The following is a 21,918-nucleotide window of genomic DNA, read 5'->3' on the forward strand; positions in this document are numbered from 1 at the left end:
CATTTCTAGGTTGATGTCCAGAAATCTGTATTTTTATCAGGCCTCTAGGTGATTTTGTTATAATCAGGAAAGGTGTGGGCAAGTTCTGCATTTGAGAATGGTGCCTCTCAAGGTGAAGAAGTAGCTTGACAAGTGAAGTCCAAGGGAGGGGCTCTGGGTCAAAAAGGCAGGAATGAAAACATGAACCTTTAAAAAAAAAAAAAAAAAAAAAGAATTGGCAAAAGCAGCTGTAGCCTGCATTTAATGATTTCCCATGACTTCCAGAAAAGAGCTGAGTCTGCAGATGCCTGTTCAAATGCAGGATGAATGGAGTCTGTGTGCTCCTCTGGATGCCATCACAATGTACACATTATTACTGAGGTGCTCCAATGAGCCATTCCTTATGATCTCCCCTGTCACCCAAAGTCCCAGGTTGGTTTTCCTTGGATGATCTCCCTTCTGCCTTCCCAGGAGTTGACAGACTGCAAGGGCTGCCGTCTGCACTCCCTCCATCTTTCACTAAAATCTACACTTTGCGGACTTGCTCCGGATCAAATGACCACATTTCCCCCATCCTGGGGCCTCCTGAAGCCTTGGCGCTGACTCCCATGCAGAGGCCAGAGGCCTGCAGTCATCTGGGATGACAGAAGCTTCATTTCCAGCCCCATCCTGATCACACGTCCAAGCAGCTGATCCCAGCATAGGTGTGAGAACCTGGGGCCCGCAAACATTTTGGGGGTGATATCCCAGAAGGCCTTGAAAATCCTAGGTTTGCTGCCAGTCTGTGTGCCTGTGAAGGGAACTGGCTGCTGTTATAGCAGCCCAGCCCAGATAACCTCGGAAGGAGACAATGAAGTAGCTGAAATCCTGACAGTGATAACAATGCAGGTATCATTTATTCAGCCACTCCTGTATTGTCCTCTTCACTTATATCCCTTTGTTTGTATGTGTGTGTGTGTTTTTAAGATTTTATTTATTTATTCATGAGAGACACACACAGAGAGAGAGAGAGAGAGAGAGAGGCAGAAACACAGGCAGAGGGAGAAGCAGGCTCAGGCTCCATGTAGGGAGCCCAGTGTGGAACTTAATCCTGGAGTCTCCAGGATCATGCCCTGGGCCGAAGGCGGCGCTAAACTGCTGAGCCACCCGGGCTGCTCTGTTTGTGTTTTAGAGCAATCTCTTGGGGGTAGTTACTATTATACTGATTTTACAGATGAGAACAGAATCTCAACGTAGTTAAGGCACTTGCTACTGCCACACAGCTAGTAAAGAAACTCTTTAACATTGAAATACAATCTGCATAAAGAGAAATGCATAGTGTGTTACTTAGGGGATTACCACAAGTGTGAACACATTGCCCAAATCAAGAGCTAGAGTATACCAGCATGAGAAAAATCTCCCCATGTCCTCTCCAATAATCACCTCCTCTCCATGGTAAGCATTTTTCTCACCAAAGATTGATTTCTTGTTTGTGAATTGTATAGAAATGGAATCATACATGCTGTATTTTTTTTATCTGGCCTTTTCTCTGCTCAGTATTATGTATGTAAAGTTGAACTAATATTGTTAAGGGTGCAAGAAGTTTTCTCATTTCTAATGCTGTAAAAATGTCCATAGTATGAATTTGCCATGACTTATTTATATATTCATGGACTGCTTGTCACTTGGGCAGCTTTTCATTTGAGCCTGTTGCAAATAATGGTGCTTGGAACATTCCCATATATGTCTTGTGCGGTATATACATTTCTGTGGGATATATACTGAGGAATGGAATTGCTGGATTATAGGATATGCATGCTTTGTTTTAGTAGATACTGCTACATAGTTTTGCAAAGTGGTTGTACCAGTTCATACTCCTAACAGATAGTTATGAGAGTCTGGGAGGATCCATATCCTCACCAACACTTAATATTGTTGGACTTTTAAAAATGTTTACCATTCTGGTCAATGTATTTTAGTTTGCAATTCTCTGATGATTCACGAAACTGGACACTCTTTTAAATGTTATTGGTCACTTGGATATCTATTGGCTTGTTTGGGTTCTTTGCCTATTTTTCTATTGGGTTGTCTGTTTTCCTTGGTGATGTAGTGGTTCTTTATAGCATCTGGATATGAATCCTTTGTCAGTTATATGGATTGCAAATATCTTCTTCTCTGTGGCATCCCTTCTCATTTTTAATAGTTTCCTTTGATGAGATGAAGATTCAAGTTTTAATATAGTCCAATTTATCAATATTTTCTTTGGGGATTCGCCTTTTTTCCTGTTATATGTGATTGACTCTTGTGTACTGTTTTTATCCAACAAGCTTGCCTGATTTCCTCATTAATTCTGATAGTTTTTCTACAAAATATTTTATACTTTCTATGTATTCAATTACATAGTCTGTGAATAATGTCAGTTTTAGTCTTTCATTCCAATTCTTCAAATTTTATTTCTTTGTCTTACCTTATTGCAAAGTCTAGGACCATAAGTATAATGATGACAAGAAGTAGAGAAAGGGAGCCTCCTACTTTAATTCCCAATATTGAGGGGAAAGTATCACTGTTTGGACATTAAGTATGATATACACTAGAGGTGATTTTATAGATACTCCATTATATTAAGATATTTCCCCGCTCTTCCTACTTTCCTAAAAGTTCTTTTTTCTTTTTATTATCACTAGGGGTTTATTTATTTATTTATTTAAAAAATATTTTATTTATTTATTCATGAGAGACACAGAGAGGAGAGAGGGAAGCAGAGGCACAGGCAGAGGGAGAAGCAGGCTCCATGCAGGGAGCCTGACATGGGACTCAGTCTCGGGTCTCCAGGATCACACCCTGGGCTGAAGGCGGCACTAAACCACTGAGCCACCCGGGCTGCCCTCACTAGGGTTGTAATTTGACCAAGCACTTTTTCTGATTCTGTTGAGTTGATCTTGATTTTCTTCTTCATTCTGCTACTGTGGTAAATTCTATCAACTGATTTTGGAACATTGAGACAATCTCATATTCTTAGAATAAAACCCATTTTGTTTGTTGAATCCAGTTTGATAATGTTTTGTTTAGGATTAGCCTTCATGTTTAGGAGAAAGAAATTGCCTGTAATTTTCTCTCCCAGGCATATTTTGATATTCAGGTAGTATAGCTCTCAAAAATGAGTTCACAGATCACTCATTTTCTGTTCTTTGGAATAGTTTGTATAAGATTAATTAGTATTTGGAAGAATTCACTGGTGAAGTCAGGAATTTTTCCTTGTGGAATGATTTTTCATTATGGATTTAATTTATTTAATAGATTAAAGACTATAAATTGGTTCACAACAGCCTCTTATTTAATAGCTGTAGGCTATATTGATATGCCTTTTTTTCATTCCTGATATTAATTATTTGTGCCTCATCCTTTCTAAAAGATATCAGCCTTGTCAGGAGCTTATCAATTTTATTAGTTTTTTCAAAAGATAATTTTTGGCTTTGTCTGTTTTCTTTGTTGTATTATTTTCTCCTTCATTAAGTCCAGCTGTTTATTGTTTCCATTATTGTATTATCTCAAAGTTTAATTTGTTATTCTTTTACTAAAAATCTTAAGATGGAAACTTGGTTCATTGTTTCTTGATCCTTTCTTCTTTTCTAATGATGCATTTAAGGCTATAAATTTCTCTTAAGCATGCTTTGGCTGCATCTCATAAGTTTTGATATGTTACAGTTTTATTATCTTTTCATTAAAATATTTCCTAATTTCCACTGTGATTTCTATGTTGACTCACGGGTTGTTTAGAAATGTATTGCTTCATTTTACATAACATTAATCCAGTCAAGCACTGAGCTCTTTAAAAATGATTCAGGATTTCTGCCGCCAGCTAATTCTCTTTCTGGATCACCCCTGTGGGGGAGTCTCAACTGTAAGCCAGAGGTGTCTAACCTGCTCCTTCTTCTTTGCTGGGTCCTGAGTTCTCTTTTTGCCATCTCAGCTGCCCAAGACTCCTGGAAATTCTGCTCAGCTTCTCAGCCACTGCTTGGGAAGTGCCAAATGCCAAGGAGAAACATGGATGACACTCATTCTCTGCTCACTCCTTGTTTCTGGGATCTTAGCTTTTTAGTTTCTCATCACATTGGTAGTTTTTTGATGACTTCCACTAGATTTTTTAAAAAATATCATATCTTGTCCACATTACCCAACATTCTTGCCAGGAGGGTGTCCAAGATGAACCAATCTGCCATTGCCTTTAGGGAAGATGCCCTGGAGCCAGAATTCAGACCCAGGTCTGTGCGTGCTCAGACCCCAGAGCCAAGGCTCAGAGGAGACCAAACATAGGGTTCAAAGGCAATGTTAAGCCATCCTTGCTACTCAACTCTCTGCTTTACCTTCCACGTTATTCTCGATCTAGTCCTTCAGGTAAAGCATTGTCATTTATCAAACCTCAGTTTTAAAATGTGCCAAACACAATTTTCCTAATTTCTTAATAAAATTAGTCTTTTTGGATCACTTACTTTCCAATGGTTGTTTACAGGGCCTCTGGGACCTCTGCTGCCTCTTTCCCAAGTTCATCCTTCCAAGGTCTGACACCAATTTCAAACTCTAGAGGATGCAAAAGCAGAATCACACTGTCCTGTAATTCTTTATCTCCCTCGGTAGACGTGAGGGCCCCTGAGGGGAATATTCTGTGGGGTTCACAAGGACCCATTCTTAAGGCTTTTTCCCACAGTGGCTTCCTTTCTGTTCTTGTGAATGCCCTGACTGGGCACATCTTTCTTTTCCTTTTGGCTGCCAGGAAGCTCAGAGTGTAGAGCAATATTTATAGGTCACCTCTGGCAGCTATATCTATGGGTAGAGACTGGATGTGACTTTTGCTCCCTGGGTAGACTTCTACTTATTTCTCTTTTCCTTAGTTCTGAATTTTCTTTATTTTTATATATTTTAACGTGTTATTCTGTCTCTCTCTGTGACTTTACATGACACTGAAGTTACTTCAATTTTGTCAATCTATGCAAACACTTGGAGTTTTTATTTATTTAAAAATTTTCCTCTCTGGAGACATTTGACCAACAACAGAACGGATCCTGGAGAAACAAAGATGTGAGCAGAATTATAATTTATAGAATTTATTGTGAAATTAGATTTGCATGAATCTTTGCCCTACATATTCTGTCATTCAAGATCATTCATAACTAGATATGGCTTTCTATGGAAAACATATTTCAAAATCAAAATTAATAAGCAGTGTTCTCTAATTAACCAGGAATAAGGGTAGACGGACAAACCTGGCTGTGCTGGCCACCGAGCACAAAAATATGAGATTAATTTTACAAAGTCATACAGAATGGAAAGAAATTAAATATCAAAGACAGAAACTATAAATATTATTCATTATTGCAATACACCAACATGTAAGTGTACGCGTTTTTCCTTTTCCCTAAAAACGTTCATCAATGTACTAAATAAAATGTAATTAATGGAATTAGAAGTTCAAATCCATTATATATGATATGGTACTGTACTCTTTATTGTATTTTTTTGTGGGTTTTCTTTGACAAGCATGACCATCTATAGAAGGGTGAGAAAAAGAAAAAAAATCGCTATCTGCTTTTCTTTTCAATCCATTATTAATATCGCCGTAGTTACCATTATTGCTAAAAACAAGGTCATATGGAAGCAGGGTCATAACGTGTCCTCTCTGGGGGCCAATCCTGAAGCAGGCTGTGGGCGTCTGCTAGAGGCTGAGGACATGTCCCCCGACCCTGAGTTCCGGCGTCCGGATGTTCTCTCCTGGCCATCCCCCTTCTTCCAGGGTAAAGGTATCCTTTGCACACCTTTTCCTGAAGCCAGAGCTTTCTAGTCTCATCTACACTGGGCTCTGTTGCTAAGTTCAGGCTCCTCCCGGGAGGGCAGCTTTTGTTTGTCTTCTTCCTGCCAAGGAGCTACATCATTCAACTGCTGGGGGGGCCCCATCTGTGGCCCAGCCCCTTCTTACTGTGTGGTCTTAAAGCAGGTCAGCTCACCTCTCCCTATCTCTCTCTCTCTGTAAAACCCGGATAATAATACCTCCCGAATAAAGAAAGGGTTTTCTTTAAGCCCTTTGAGCTTCAGATGGAGCACACCACAGCAGTGCCCAGGGCTGCGCTGGGGCGCCATGTGATTAAGTAACGTGAGATGCTGCTCATTATGCTTTGTCTGCAATGAATGCGCCGGCCACAAAGCGCTGGAGCTCTCGGTGACATCGAATCCCCATGGTACGTGGGGATTGCCTTACACTCTCACAGAGCACACCAGAAAAGAGCAGTAGTTTTGACTCACCCAGTCCTCAATGAACACTCTCATCTGACTTCTTCTGCTGAGGATAAGACAGCTAAGTAAGACACGACCCACTTACAGGTGGAGGGGGCACGGCCAGCGGCCCCAGCAGCCCCCAGCCCACGGAGTCAGGCCACACCCGGCAGAGCAGGACCCTGCCCCAGGTCGAGACGGGGGAAATTAATAGCTACCATACAGTGAGTGCCTACCGGGGGCCAAGAACTATGCTAGGTATGCTTTTCTATTCCAAACCCTCAAGACAACTGTGTTAAATCCTATCTATATTCTAAAAACAAAAGCAAACAAAAACCACCCGCTGAACTTTGCATTTTCCACCATAATGAAAGCCTACCCATTTGGGCCTGTAGATCTGAGCCTGAAATTTTGGCCTGAGGCCTCCTTACCCCAATCCTGAGGCTTTAGGACCACACAGCACGGGTTAGCAAGCCGTAAAGGGAAGGCTGACTTTTCTCTTTCTGACCCAGACCTCTGGAAGCTTCCAGAGGCCCTGTAGTTATGCAAAGCCTGCTTCCTTATGGGGCCTTGGCTTGGCCTCACGTAGCTTGACAAACTCTTACCCAGACCCCTCTGATCTCATTTTGGTGAATGGAACCCAAGTCCCAGGGGGTTCACAACTCTAGCTGTTATATCAGAGCCTGTCAAAGGTAAGGTGTTGGTTGGGTTTCCCTGTGAGCTGGTTATGAACTGGGGTGGTGATGAGAGGGGTAGGCTGGAAGGAACCCCGGGACTGGGGAAGATAAGGCCAAGTATCCTTCTGGCTGGGGCTTCTCTGATGAAGCCAAGTACCATCTACATGGGAGAAAACAGGCTGGGGAGGAGATTGGTGAAAAATGTCCCTTGGTAAGAGAAGAGAAGGTCCCAGGATTAGCTGCTTGTGCCATGTCCTTCAGTGGTGCTTAGAGGCAGGGGCTTCCAGAGATCCCAGTAAGGAGACAGCTCTGCTCCTGGGGAGGGGTGGATTGTGTTGATTTCTGGGAAACATGCTTAGTTGAACTGATTATTGCCCGTGTGTATGTGTGTGTGTGTGCGTGTACGTGGGCATGTGCGCACATGTGTGTATGGTCTGTTGTTAGGGAAACCATGGAGAGGAAGGGAATGAACTCTCTGGATGGGTGCTGCATTCCCCTGGGGTCCGTCTGCTGAGTGCTGATTGGACAGGAGCTCCAGAAGGGCTTACATGTTATTCAGGCAACTGTTGTTGCCCAGAGAGCCCTGGGCCGACTTGCTCCCTCCGGAGCTGATGTTCAGGGAACAGTGGAAGCAGCTGGTTTATGGAAGCATCAAACAACATGAGCAGCGGGATCTGCCAAATCCCAAACATCGCTTGCCAAGGACCCTTTCTTCTAGATTTCGAACTCATCTGTATTCCAAAAGTAGTTTTGTTTAAATGGCTTATTCCCCTTACTCCCAATCTGTGGGAGGCTGTAATTCACGGGCAGGAAAGGCACTTCCCAAGATTCAGGCTGACACTGCATGCCACCAAGGGTGGGGTAGAGCAGAAGTTGGGGACCTGCATTCTCAGAGGGGGGCTGGCTCCCTGCAAGCATGTACCATGGGCAGGTATGTGCCCATGGGCAGTCCATTGGCTTAGGTCTCAAGGCAGATAACTTGGCAAGTTTCCCTTCCTAACCCAGGAAGTCATTCGATTGTGGGGACTGGGACTGTGTTGGTATTATCTTAATATCTCTAAGAAGGTAAATGCCCTTTGAATGAATGCTTTAATGAATGAATGAATGAGCTCATTATTTGGCTGCTAGCAAATTCCATAGCTCCCTGCCACCCCGAAAACTTCTGTGAGGAGCCTCTGGAGGTTCCTTATAGAGAACTTGGTACTGAGGACATGCTTATAACTTAATCCTCCATCATCCTGTCTTGCCCAGACTCTAGGAGTTCTGTGAGAGAAGGAGGGAAAAAAAACCCCACAACCCCCCAAAACTCAGAAAAAAAGCAGAAGCTTCTATTGTAGGAAGATTCTGCTGCCTCTAGACATTAGGGAAACCACTGGTCTAATTCATTCACTCTGGCGACTTTTTCATCCATGGGCCTGGCGCTGCCTGTGTAGCTCAGTCTGTGAAAGGTTTGCTTTCAAGTAGGCCAGCTGCTTGGCATTCTGGGCTTACAGTGTGGAGGGCACATGTGGCCTCCTCTTGGAACATACTTGTTGAGCAACAAAATCCAAAGGCAAACCCCTACAAAATCTAACTTCTTCTTCTTCTCCTTCTTCTTCTTCTTCTTCTTCTTCTTCTTCTTCTTCTTCTTCTTCTTCTTCTTCTTCTTCTTCTTCTTCTTCTTTTTTCTTTTTTTTTTTAACTTTCCAGATCTCAGGACCCATCTGGATACTTCATTAAGATCCTAAGACATCTGGGGACCAGCAATGGAAGAATCGTGCTTATGTTGAGTGTCTATTGTGTGCCTGCATTATGCTAAACCCTTTCCCATATGTTATCTCCGATAATCCCCCTCAAAAACCCTGCCAGAGTGGAATCATTCCCATTTTACAAGTGAGAAAACAGTCTCAGAGAGCTGAGTTACTTGTTCAAGGTCACATAGATGGGAAATAGTAGTTTCTGAATTTGATCCAAGACAGTGGCCTCATGGAAGGGTGGGTTGGGAGGCTTTCCCTGCAGGTGTCATCTCCAGCAGCTCCCTTCCCCGCAACATTCACTTCCCCAAATACGTACACAATCTGAGTAAGGATATGCAAGGGACAACATGAATCTTTGTATGTTCCCCGCCACCTCCCTTTCAGAGAGATGGCTGCCCAAGCCCTGTCTACATAGGCATCCCAGAGTCCACACTACATCACAATTCATTTGGCTTTAAAGGCCATGTTCTTCCCAACACAACTGGTTCTCTTAGATTCCTACCAAGAAGACTTTTGCTTTTTAAAAAAACTTTACCCAGAAGAGCCAATCAATCAGTGTAGACTTCCCCTAACGGAGCCTGGCACCATAGATTCCAATATTTCACCAGCCTGCCCAAGGTCAGCAGCCCATTAAATGCGCCACACTTCTCAGGATTCACTGATGCATTGTCCATCCCAGTGGGTAAGCATCACTGACATGAAGATGCACAGCACTCACGATGTAGATGAGAACTTCAATCTACTTTGAAACATCCACTGGCCAAGGTTCAGTTCATTTGGGGTTCTGGCTAATTTTCTTTAGCCCCTGAATGTAGAGACCAGGGGTGTTTACTGTGGTTGCCCAGACACAAAATCTACCACTCCAGCCTCCACCCTGGAAGTGTGAAAGGGACCTAGGGCTGAGGTCGGCCATGGTCTTGTATTCTAGACAGGAATTTGCTTTCTGACTGAACGTTCACAAGTGAAGAGCTTGTCATGGGCTAGCTGGGAAATGCAAAAACAAGCTAAGATTCCGGAATTCAGAAATATAAATGAATAGGTGTAAGTACCTTTTACCTGCCCCCCTCATGTCCTTGGGAAGGCTATACCAATACTACCACTATTTTACGCTCCTAGATCTTCTTACTATCACAAAGCATTTTTATACCCAGGGGTTGGCTTTGATCTGCAACCATTATTATTGCCCATTTTATAGATGAGGAATTGGAGACCCCAGGGGGTGAATGGCTTTGCCCAAAGTCACAGGGCCAGTAAGTCTGGGAGAGGAGAGGCTCAGATCAGGTGATTTCATGCCTGGCACTCTCTGCATCAGATCTGGAGTGTTCTCCTTAAAAGGGCAAAGGGCTAATGTGACCTTTGGGGAGCCTAGTTAGCTTCACTCTCCTGGAAAGCTGCCTTAGCCCAAGACCTGGTGCTTAGGAGCTTAGCTTGATGCTCTTTGGCAGGCATGTGGCCATCTCCTGCAGGCCCAGCCTCTACCTCCAGGTGTGGGCATAATCTCTAGGGAAGAGGTGGCCTCTTCTGTGAGCCACATGCCGGGCCACTTGAAGATGCTTCCCTGGCCACCACTTGATGGGGCTGACCAAGGTTGGGATGAAGGAGATGGCGTGTGGGGTCAGTCATTGTCTCTAGCAGCTTCTGAATTCCCAAAGTCCTAGAAAGCCCATCAGTCCAGGGATGGGGGAACTGAGAAGGTGGTGGTCTCTGAGGTGGTGTTTGGGCAAGCAGGTAGTTCCCCAGGCCTGATCCTTTTCCACCGAGGCTGTCTTGGGTCAATAGCTACCTGGAGCACCACCTGAGGAGCATAAGGCATATGGATATGGCTGTGGCTCCTGGGGCAGGAGCACAATCAGGCTGCACGCTGGCTGGGGCAGTGTTCCTCTCCTGCTTGCACGCTGGTCCTGCCCAGGCTGGCTCAGAGGCTGCTCCCAGGGATAGGGTGCAGTCCGTCACCTCAGGCGCTGACCAGAGGAAGGTGCCTGAAGGCCAGGGAAGCAGTGGCCCCATTGGCAGAAACCACCTGGCACCACAAAAATGTGGGAGACACCCAATTCCTGCCCCCTTGCTGTGTGGGCAGGTGCCCCTACTTACCCTTCACCTCAGGGGCTCTGCTCCTTGAAATAAGCACCCCTCCTCCTTCCAGCCAATGATTTTAAAGTCCTACCACCTCGGGCTCTACATACAGTGGGAGCTCAAATATTCAGTGGAAAGGAACAAGCATCTCCTGTTACATCCATACAATTCTGCAGGGTAGGGATTACTACCCTCCTTTCCTGAAGATGAGTGATGAGCCCCCCGTCTCACGGTGAGACTTCTGCTGTCAGCTCCTTCCGGGCTGCCTCATCTACCTGGGAGTCAGCCCCAAGTGTTGTTGGGCCCACAAGGACCCACCCGTGACGTGCCCTTGCTGTAGTCAAGATGCACAGCAGATCCAAGAGGCTGTGAACAGGCCCCAGAGGCTGGAGGGAATTGCAGGGAATGTTCCTGGATATCTGGTGTGCATAAACCCTGGCCCACCTAGTTATAGCTGGGACCGAATGTCACTCACTAAGGGGATGACTATTGCAGCCCTGCTGTGTGTTGGAGGAAACCCATTGAGAGGGCCTGAAACATGCCCTCAGAACTGCCCCAGGGGCCAGGGGCCAGGGGTCAGAGACCAGCTCCTAGGAAGCGCCCTTGTCTTTAGAGCGAGGTTCAACTTCTAGAGTCGTGTCCCTCAGCACTGGCTTCCCGTCCTTGCTCCTGGCCCGGCCAGCCCCCAGGCCATCCTCTGCCTGCAGTCCCCCCTCATCTGTAGCAGGCTCTCCTGCGCACCTGAACGCAGCGTCGGCTTCTTCCTGAAGTGGTTTCCTCTTTTATTTGCAGTTGAAAACCATGACCGCGAAAGTGACTTCCACAGGCCACTGAAATAGGCACTTGCATAATGGCATTGGGGGCAGTGTTTTGGGGAACGGGAGGGGGTGGCTGTGCTTCACTGGTTGTGAGATGCACTTTGGTGGCAGTGAGACAGTCTCTCCAGGTCCTCTCAAGCTTGGGGACAAGAAGGTATCTTCTGGGTGGGAAGTGCCTTTAAAAACCTGCCCTGGCTCATTCACCTCATGCTGCTGACCATGTGCTCCTTCCCTCTGCCCAAGGGAGGGTTTTGACATCTTCAGGTGCCTCTTTATATGCAAGATAGAAAGGAAAAGAAAGTTCGTGTATTTGGCTGACTCACTGTCAAGGTGAAGCATATGGACGCTGGAGTCAAAAGTCAGACCCAGTGTACAAATCCCAGCACCTGCAGCACCTGCTAGCTTTATAACCTGGGGTGTGTTCTTTGACCTGCCTCCGTTTCCCCATGGTAAACGCGATTGCCACGAGGAGCAAATGGGTTAAGACACGTACAGCCTTTGAGACCATGCCCAGCCCCGTACTGCTCATGCTGCTGTCTCTCGGCTTCTCTTTCCTGTAGAGACTACTTTGACAACCGCTGGCTGACATTTGTACTTGTCCCCTTCTCAGTAGCCAGCCAGGCTGATTCCCCGGCAACAGGTGTGCCCTGTGCCTTTTCCCCTCCCTGGCACTGAGCAATATCTCTCAAGTTTGCCCACCGCAGGGGTGAACACGGTATCATAACTGGGGCTGGTGGACAGGCATTTAGCAAACAGCCATCTCGCAGTCACGTGCACTTGGCAGTCGGCTTGTGGGGAGCGGGTGCCAGCGCTTGTGATTTACTGTAGCCCCAAATCACACTCCCCTCCAGCCATCCCACCTGCTGCCTGGCTGAGAAGTCAGGGCTCCAGGTAGGAAGTGACTCAGTATCCCGTGGGACACCGAGAGCTCACGGACTTCCCACCTGTGGCCGCTGTGTAGCAGCCAGTGTTGCCGGGTCCCTGCACGCAGCTCGCCACTCGGCGAGCCACAGCAATTCAGGCCACGGAGATTCAAATGATGTTAGGCAGCCAAAGCCATTGAAATACGTTGAAAGCAACTCAGTCAACACCGCGAGCTGATGTTAAACTACAAAATATGGGGCCAGGTTATGTGCCGTGTGCATTTCATCCAAACGAGGTGGCTGGAAAGGAACGCCCCTGGCACATGTCCCCCAGGGTGCCCGTGGTGGCAGCGGCCAGCATCCGCTCCCGGCTCACAAAGCGCAAATGCCAACCTTCCTATCATGGAGTGGGCGCCCCTACCTTGGGCACCTGGGGAGACCTGCTGCAGGTGCAGCTATGATGTCTGTCTATACCCGCAGGCCTGGGGACCAGTTCCCTGAGCCCAAGCCACCTTGTGCCCCCTCCTAGGCCTGCACAGAGCTGCCTGCGCAGCGCTTCACTCAGCTAGGGCCCATAGCCCCTGGAGGCGTCACAATGGCAGGAGCAGAGTGAGAGGTCAAAACGGCCCTGACCTGTGGATGACCTCTGCGGTAGGAAGGCCATCCTGCTGGCAGTATGCAAAGAAACAGCAATAGTGGCGACCACCACCGTCCAGGCCCCAGAGAGCACGAGCTCCTGTGCTGTCACGCGCCTCCCAGCACAGCTGTCTCAGCCTAGCCCCCCAGGGGTTCAGGGTAGGTGTTGTATCCCTTCGACTGGGCAGCTGTCAGCTAAGGGAACTGTCGGAGGTATGAAGGGAGGAAGAGGCGGCGCTGGGATTCAGACCCAGGCCCATCTGATGTCAGAGCTCAGCCCTCTCTCCACCACGACAAGAGGCCTCCTCTCCACTCATGGTGTGCAATGTTCCGATGAGAATCACACAGAATCCTAGGCAAACCTGGAGAAGGTGACCATTCTGGTTACATAATGGGAGGGTTGGCTCCACCATGGGAGCAGACGCCTTGTGCCCCAGGTGTCAGAACTCCGAGTTTCCTACAGCTTCAACACGGGGGTGCTTCTCTCTGCCTACTTGCCCCCTTCCCTGGAGAAGAGACACCCTTCATTCCCCCAGAGCCACTGTTTTTCAACACCCGTTTTAAAGTGAGGCACCCTCTCTCTGGGAGATTGCAAAAATTAAATCGTTTTTAAGCAACCAAACAACACTTCTGGGGTTTGTAATAAACTTGTGAAATTTGCGGAACTTGGCGGTTGAGGTTCCCTCTGTCCTGCTTCCCTGGGGCCCCGAGGAGCTTTGAGTTGGCTCCCCGTTCTCTCCAGTTTACCGTTGATCTTGCCAACAGGGGCCAGGCCATTGCATGTTGGACCAAGGAGGCAATGAGTTCTAAAACAATCAAGGGGCTCTAGGAGGCCACGTCTGGTCTGAATTTCTGGCTCTGCCTCCCCTCTGTTATTGTGGGAAAGTCATGCAAGCCATAGGTGGGGGGTGGGGGCTTCCCTCTGCAGAGGCCAACCTGCTGTCTCTGCGGGGTTCCACCGTTGAGGGGGGCACACAGATGGCAGCCAACTTCCCCTGTGTGACCATGCTCTGTCCCCATCAACCAAATGACCCCAGGGAGCCCTGAAGGGTGGCACACACTTCATTTTATGACACTCTGCTTCCTCTCCCATGCGGAGGCCCTCTCCATTCATGGAAAATGGCAGCAAAGCGATTTCCATGCATCAGCTCTTCCTGGGCCTTGTATCTCCTGGTTGAAGCAGAGTGCACAAGGCTGGGTATGTTTCTGGCTCCTCCAAACTCTCAGCTGGAAACTCAGCTCCGTGTGGTCAGGACTTGGACAGTGTCAAGGGCAGTAGGATGAACATAACTTTATAACTAACCTTCCCGTGCTGTGTAAGGGCCTTTGACACAACAGAGGGAGCCCCCTCTCTCTGCAAGAGGACTTACGGGGAGCAAGGAGCCAAGAAGGTAATGCCCTTATGTGTATCTCTTCAGAGAAAACCCCCTGGAGTCTGGGCCAGAGGGCTGGGTGCTGGCCCTATCTGGACCCTTTACCAGCCATGGGTGTTGTACTTTCTCATCATTTATACAGTGGGGAGACTAACGGCACCTGCCTCGTGGAGCTGTCAGGAAGATTAGAAGCACAGGCGCTTAAAGCAGTGGCTGGCACATGCTAAGTGTGTGTTATTTGTATTATGTTATTACAAACAAGAAATGATCTCATGCCCCGTGAGAATCACCGATAAAGGATACCACGGTTTCTCACCGAGTAATGGCCCCCAGAGCTGGCCACATCCTTCCCCAGGACCTGGGAATGTGTTACACTACATGGCTAAGGGGAATGAAGGTTGGGGAAGGAATTCAGGCTGTAAACCAGCTGACTTTAGGAGTGGGAGGCTGTCTTGGATTCTCCAGGTGGACCCAGTGGGGGGGACCCCACAAGGGTCCTTACCAGGGGAGGGGGGCAGAAGAGGAGAGAGCCAGAGGAGGCATGGCCATAGAAGAAAAGTGCAGCAAGGAGTAAGGAGGCCACGAGCCACGGCATGTAGGTGACCTCAAAAAGATGGGAGGGGAGGACACAGGTTCTCCCTAGAGCTCTGAGGAGGAACCCAGCCCCGCCATCCCGCCTCAAATCTAGCCCAGTGAGCCCCGAGTCAGACCTCTATCCTACAGGACTTGTAAGATGACGGATGTATGTTATTTAAGCCGCTAAATACATGGTGATTTGTTTCAGCTGCAGCGGGGAGAGGACACACCAAGCTATTCCTTGTGTGTCCCACGTGCTGCCTTGGTGACTGATCCCAGGTGCTCAGAACTGCCCGTGCTGTGCTTGGACACCCCACGAGCCCGCACTGTGCTAACCCGAGGAGTGTGCGTTTCTCCATCAGCTTGTCCAGGACTGCATGACGCCACCAGCCATCTCACCTCTCCCGGAGCTGCTGGTTAAGACTCCAGGGATGTTTTTCATCAATGAAGACTTTAGGTTCTCTTAGGATTGGGAGGCAGCTGGCCTTCGTGGCCTGCAGCATTCGGGCTGCTCCTGTGGCGGACACAGCTCCAGTGGGTTCGGGATTCTTCCCACGTTCCTGGACCACCACCAGTGCTCAAGGCTGGGCTTCTGCCTCCCACACGATTCCTTCGCTTTCAGACAACCATCAGTAGCAACACAAGCGTAAACGCAAAGTGGATGGTCCCGTGAATCCACCACCCTCCAGATCACTCCCTCTGGTGATATCAGACGCTGATGTTCTGGAAAGACTTCCATCCACACGGGGGACGCCAAGGTCTCCCTCTGGGGGCTCATCATCCTCAGAAACTCATCCTTCCCTGGGACTCCTTCCTTTCCCCAAACAAGGTTAGGATTTAAGAACTTCTTTCATGGCAACATCTGGCTCATTTCCACCAAGTTCTTGTTTTCTTTCTTTTTTAAATCTCTCATCTAAAGTCCTTTCAGTTTAGTTCAGTTGTATCCCCCCAGCCCCCCACCCCTACCCCATCCCCTTTCTTGTTCTTCTGGCCTTTGGAGATAGTGAAGCAGAGGCGTGGGGACTCATTACCCACAGCTGATGAGTCGGGTTAGAAGTGAAAGCACTGGCTGGGACCCGACTTCTTTATTTCTTTTTGGCCACAGAGCCACAAGGCTGGGTCCCCAGCGAGCCGCCTGGGGACATCTTGTTGCACCATCTGCCTGCCCCCACCCGCCCTACCAACCGCCAGGCTCTGATTGTTGTCATTGCCGATTTTTTTTTTTTTTAATGTTTTTGTTGGTTTTATAAATTCGCTAGCTCTGTACTTAACAGACCTGGCTTGCTAGCAGAAAAGCAAAACCAGGGCAAGGAGAACAAAGGAAGAGAGGCTGGCGGAAGGCTGGTCCACACTTAGCAAGGCCACTGCACGCTCGTGCTTGGGAGGGGTTGCTGGCCAATCCTTAAAACGCATCTGAAAACTTCTCATGGCCTAAGGGTTTCAAATACCCACACTTCCTGCTCCTTGGAGAGGGTATGCACAGAATGTGAGTGACTCACCAGCGGTGGTTTTCAAACGTGTCTGTCATAAGGAGGTAGCATCAAAAGCCCATCCTGTTTCAGATGTTATTTTTTCCACTCTCAGCTATGCAGAGTATAAAAGCTCAACGCTGAAAACCAGTGTTTGTTTTGAGTGCAGAAGGTGAAGGGCGAATTAATTGTACTGCAGCAAGTAAGAACCCAACTCTCAAGCAAAAAAAAAAAAAAAAAAGAAAAAAAGAAAAAAGACATGTAAACAGTGTGTAGATGGAGTTTCAAAGCCCTTGTCTTAGAAAAGTTTAATTATATTTCAACTAAAGCCAAACTGTCAAAACATGGGAGGGCGATCTGCCTGCTTTGAAAACGCATTAGCCTTCTTATGTAAAAGCCTATAATTGATCTCCTCGCCCGAAACTAGAGATGTGCAAAGAGGGGATGGCCTCTTAGAGCTGCTCAGACGGCACTTCCCTATCGACCACGTGCGACTCTTCAGAGCCCCGCTGGTGAAGTAGGAAATTGGAGAGCAGAACAAAGCCAAGCATAAAATGCTCCGTGAACGGAAAGGGTTTAAAATATCAGGCCTGGTCTGTGCAATGTGTAGGCCCAGGGCACTGTTGATGATCGTTTACATAGAGGAAACCCCCGGGGGCAGGGGCGCCCGGGCGGCTCAGTGGTGGAACGGCCGACTCTTGGTTTCGGCTGCGGTTTATGATATCAGGGTCATGGGATCGAGTCCCCCATTGGGCTCCTTGCGGGATGTGGAGCCTGCTTGAGACTCTCTCTCTCCCTCTGGCCCTCCCCCACTCCCCTCTATAAAAACAACAACAATAAAACACACAGAAGAAACCGTGGGAGAGCTCCTCACAGTCCAGAAAGCAAATTAGAGGTAAGAGCAGGCTGCACCTTCTTCCTCCTGAGAAGCAGGGATGTGTCGGCACTGCCCGGGGCCTGAGGCCTCTCTCCTCCATACGGACCACTCCCAGCCCAGCCAGGGCTGGTTTGGGGGTTGCTTCTCTTCTTCTAGACTCCACTTGGCCTCTTACCCCAGGAAGGAACTCCGGAGGGTTGAGGCTTTGCCCTCCTCATCTCACTTCCCATTCCCAGATCTCCTTCAGTGATCTTCTAGAACTTTCTGGTTGCCCTGGCAGACATTTTTTTTCTTTTCTTTTCAGAAAGTCTCAGCAATTTTTTTTTAATTTATTATTTTTTAATTTTTATTTTATTTTTATTTATTTATGATAGTCACAGAGAGAGAGAGAGAGGCAGAGACATAGTCAGAGGGAGAAGCAGGCTCCATGCACCGGGAGCCCGATGTGGGATTCGATCCCGGGTCTCCAGAATCGCGCCCTGGGCCAATGGCAGGCGCCAAACCGCTGCGCCACCCAGGGATCCCTTGTTTTTAATTTAAACATTTTTTTTTTTGACAACCTTTAGGGGCAGCTCAGTCGATCAAGCGTCCAACTCTCACTGTCAGCTCAGGTCATGATCTCAGAGTCGTGGGTTGGAGCCCCGCGGCAGGCTCCACGCTCAGCAGACATTCTGATCTTACTCTTTTGATGTCAGAGAGTTCTCTATATTCAGAAACCATTCTCAAACAGAATCACACTTGCGCTAAGGGAAAGTTAACGATGTCAGCCATAGGACACATATTTCGGGTTGGGCTGGATTACGCATCAAAATAGACCATGATAGGAACAGCAGTAGCAAAACGGCTGGGAATTACTGGACTAAGGCTTGCATTCTCGTAAGTAGCCACCATCCTTCCTCCTCCTCCTTCTCCTCCTCCTCCTCCTCCTCCTCCTGGTGAGCAGCAGGCCTGGCCTGCGATCATCTCTGTCACTTTCCCCTTGGATATTGATGGTTTCAAACAAGCCTCGGTACCTACAATGTGGATGCTTCTGTGATTAGAACCCTGTTTTTTTTTCATCCTGCTGATACATGGAGGCCACTTGTCCCTTTCTTTCTCCTGGTTTTGCTGCTCTTCCCCCAAGTGTGATGCATCCCATGTAACCCACTGCCGGATAGAGTGGACTTCTTTGGTTTATGGTCTGGGACTCTCTGTTGACCTGGGAAAAGAGTTGCCAGATAAAACACAGGATGCCCAGTTAAATGTGAATTTCAGATCAACAATGAATCATTTTCAGTGCAAATAGGCCCTAAATACTATGTTAAGATAAGTATGTCCCATGAAATATTTAGGACATATTTATGCTGAACAATTATGTACCGCTTGTTTGAAGCCCACATTTAACTGGGCACACTGTATTTTTGTTTGCTAAATCTGGTAGCTCTCCCAGAATCCCTTGTGTGCTAAGTGAATGTGGCCTCCACCAGCTATGTGAGGGGGCAGGTTCTAATCCAGATCAGAGCCTGGTGGGGCTGTGTTTTCCCTGTGAGGCCCTAGGGAAGACAACCCACTGGGCCAGATATTCTCTTGTTGCTTTCTCCTTGGCCCTGCTCTGTGCCGAGGGGAGCACGGTCTATACCTCTGTCGTGGCATGAGTGCAATTAGTCAAGTTTCTAGACCTAAGAGCTTCTGGTTGAGACCATGTTGGTTTATCTGTAGGCCTGGCACATAGCAGGTACTCAATATGGGCAAACAGAGCTGGTGGCCTGGGAAGGAGAAGGTGGTACTAAGCTCCCCAGGCCATGCCTGGACACTAGAGTCATCTTTTTGACCACCTCCAAATGACCGGGAAGCCAGCAGAAGCCACCATGCAGCTCACATAATGATAGCTTTCTCTTTTCTTACTCCAAACAGTTTGGATTCTTTTTTTTTTTTTTTTTTTTTTTAGTTTGGATTCTTTAAAAAAAAAAAAAAAATGCTTTCGGGAAGCAACAGAGGGTGTGCAGGAAACTCAGAAAGCAGCCGCCAATGGAAAACAGGAAAAGAGTGTCTCTAATTAAAAGCAACTCCCAGCTCCATCTGCAGCAATGGGAGCCCAGCTGAGGAAGAAGGCTGTGGCCCTCGCCAGCCAGCACTGGGGGCAGGTAGCCTGGACAGACTCTGAGAAGGAGCACTTGGGGGCCCCTCAGAGAGGAGTGTCTACACATGACGTCTTCACCCCTAGACCTACACAAGTTCCTTCCTTCCCCCACCCCTCCCTGAAGCCGACGCTGGGCTCCAGGCTGGGTGCTCAGACACAGAGTATACATAGCTTAGGACGGCTCAGAGCCACCCTCTGTTTCTTTCATCTTAGATAGAAAAGTCCCCTTTCAAGAACTCCAAGAAATGCTCTCAGCACAAGGCATTTACTGTTGAGGACCATAGTCAGGTTCTGTATTTCCAAGATATTTGCACAATAACATACATATCAGAGCATGGCCATGCTATGTGCCAGGTTAGCAGCATCATATTTATTTTTTAGATCCAAGAGAAAGCCCAGAGATGGTGAACAATTGGCCTATGGTCACACAGCAAGTTGTTCATTCACATAATATATGAGTGGTAGGTATCATTGAAGCATTAGAGGAAGGAAAATGAAAAAGATATCATTCCTGGTAAAATGGGCAGGAAGGCAGGTACATCTCAAGCCAACAGGAATCCAGTGGGGAAAGGGACAGGGTGTCAGTGGGCCAGGGGGATGAATCACACCAAGAGGAGGCAGAGAGTAATTTTGCTGGGCAGGGAGCCATGAAGGAGTATGGACAACCATGGTGCCAAGGTTACAGGCCAGAGCTGGGGTGTCTGGTGCTGAGCCTGAGCCTCTGGATCACAGTTCTGAGACATCAGGTGAGTCATGGTGTCAGAGAGCCAGCTGGCCTGTGGCCACGTGGTGTGGACAGAGGAGCAGTCGGGAGGCCCAAGCCTAGTATTGCCTCTGACATTAGTGAGATTGGACAGGTCACTTCACCTCTTGGGGCCCTCACCTGGCTTTCTTACCTGAAACCAATGAGGGGACTGGATTTGATCATTTTTTCCACTAAGCTCTTTCTCTAAGAGCGCTGATGTTGCAGAATTTTCTGTGAAGCCCCAGACCACAGCATTGACCCAACAAATCCAGGCCCATGGAGATGATTGGGCAATAGCTCTGGAGATGTTTACTGAGCACCTACTATGTGCTGGGCTGCGGTGGGATCGGTCCATTGACAGAGGCTGTAGAAAACGAGCTGCGGAAGGTGTTCCTTGGGGCTTGCTGCTCCTTGAACACTTACTTGCTCACCATCTCTGCTGATCACCGGGGAACACAAAAAGGATTTCTGGGTAGTTGCAGACATAAAGCCTCAGCAAGTTCTAACTTTGATCTTAGCCAAGTTGTATTCAGCAGCCCCAGTGCGCTCAGCAACTCCTTAGGGTGTGGGAACCAATTTTAAACAGATCAGTGTAAGTAGTTCCCTCCTGAAGAGGTTTGTTCAAAGACTGTGGCCAAGGACTTAGAGCAACACCAGAAAAGACAGAAAAGACAGGCTCCACCGCCAGACTGTCAAGCCATTTCTCAGGACTAGTGAGTATACACAACCCCCCAAAGAGGTCCTCATGAAGGGGAGCACCCAGGAAAACCAATGGTGGTCAGGAAAGAGTAGGTGAAACAGGCTTTCCTATGCTGATAGGTGATGCTAGAGACCCAGGGGAGAACTTAGGCCTCTAGGGAAAATGCAAGGGTTAGACCCAGGGTCATGGGCAGAACAGGGGAGGCCAGGAGGCCAGTGCCCATGGCGAGGCTGAACCCTGCAGGAGAGGCTGGGGACTCTTCTTATTTGGTACATTAAAATGCTAGATCATGACTCAATCCCTCATGGTCAGAAGAGATGACTAGGGGACTTGGCCTCCTGTTGGCCTGGACAATCCCGCCCCTGCCATTATTCTAGCATAACTAAATACTCTGCCTTCTACTCTCAAAAGCACACTTGTTTGAGCAACATAGTCTATATAGAGCTGAACCAAATGACCACTTTGAAAGGCCAGGTGACTAGAATAGGGGAGATGAGCTTCTGGAAGAATAAACCGAGGTGCCACTACATGACCAAGAACTGGCCCTCTTCAATGCAACCATTTCTTTCCAAAATGCTCCAAGTGCTTCTCAGTTAGGGCTATTTGTCATCAGGCCATAGCACTTCCCAATGCCAGGTTTACACCAAAGTGCTGGCCCTCAGAACAAAGATTATTTAGGCCCAAAGCAGCCAGGTAGCAATTTGGAGGCCGTCCTTGATTCTGTCTCTCCAGACATGACCCTCTGTCCCTCCTTAAGCATCCATTCCCTTCATTCCATAGCTTGAAAACTGAGCATTATGAAGAATACATCGTATTAGGACAGAGCTGTGCAGAGCTGTTTCAGAATAATCACATTCAGGGGGAGGTCAGGGGGCAGAGCTCAGACAGAGCTCCAGCCCTGCTACACAGGCTGGATGACTGAATGCCTGGGTTTCTCATGAGTCAAATGGATTTAAGGTTTGTGTAAGCAAATAAAATAATTACTAATGGCAAAACTTAAGCTGTGACAGTAGGTTAGTTAGTGATGAAGCTGT

At 47.8% G+C, this 21,918-nt stretch overlaps 1 long non-coding RNA gene across 3 annotated transcripts in view; it reads left to right on the top strand.

Annotated features, from left to right (window-relative positions):
* The first annotated feature begins 472 nt into the window (after window positions 1-472).
* Window positions 473-21,918, top strand: part of LOC111095432 — a 31,562-nt gene continuing 10,116 nt past the window's right edge. The window contains exons 1-3 of one of the 3 annotated variants that reach the window (XR_005357760.1): window positions 5,633-5,747; window positions 8,589-8,771; window positions 15,183-15,803. This is a non-coding gene — a long non-coding RNA (uncharacterized LOC111095432). Of the gene's footprint in view, window positions 868-5,632; window positions 5,748-8,588; window positions 8,772-12,591; window positions 14,626-15,182; window positions 15,804-21,918 lie in introns of those variants that run through there. The other 2 variants (XR_005357761.1, XR_005357762.1) reach the window with 2 other exon arrangements.

This window comes from Canis lupus, chromosome 4 (assembly GCF_011100685.1).
Source record: "Canis lupus familiaris isolate Mischka breed German Shepherd chromosome 4, alternate assembly UU_Cfam_GSD_1.0, whole genome shotgun sequence".
In the NCBI taxonomy this organism is placed as follows: domain Eukaryota; kingdom Metazoa; phylum Chordata; class Mammalia; order Carnivora; family Canidae; genus Canis; species Canis lupus.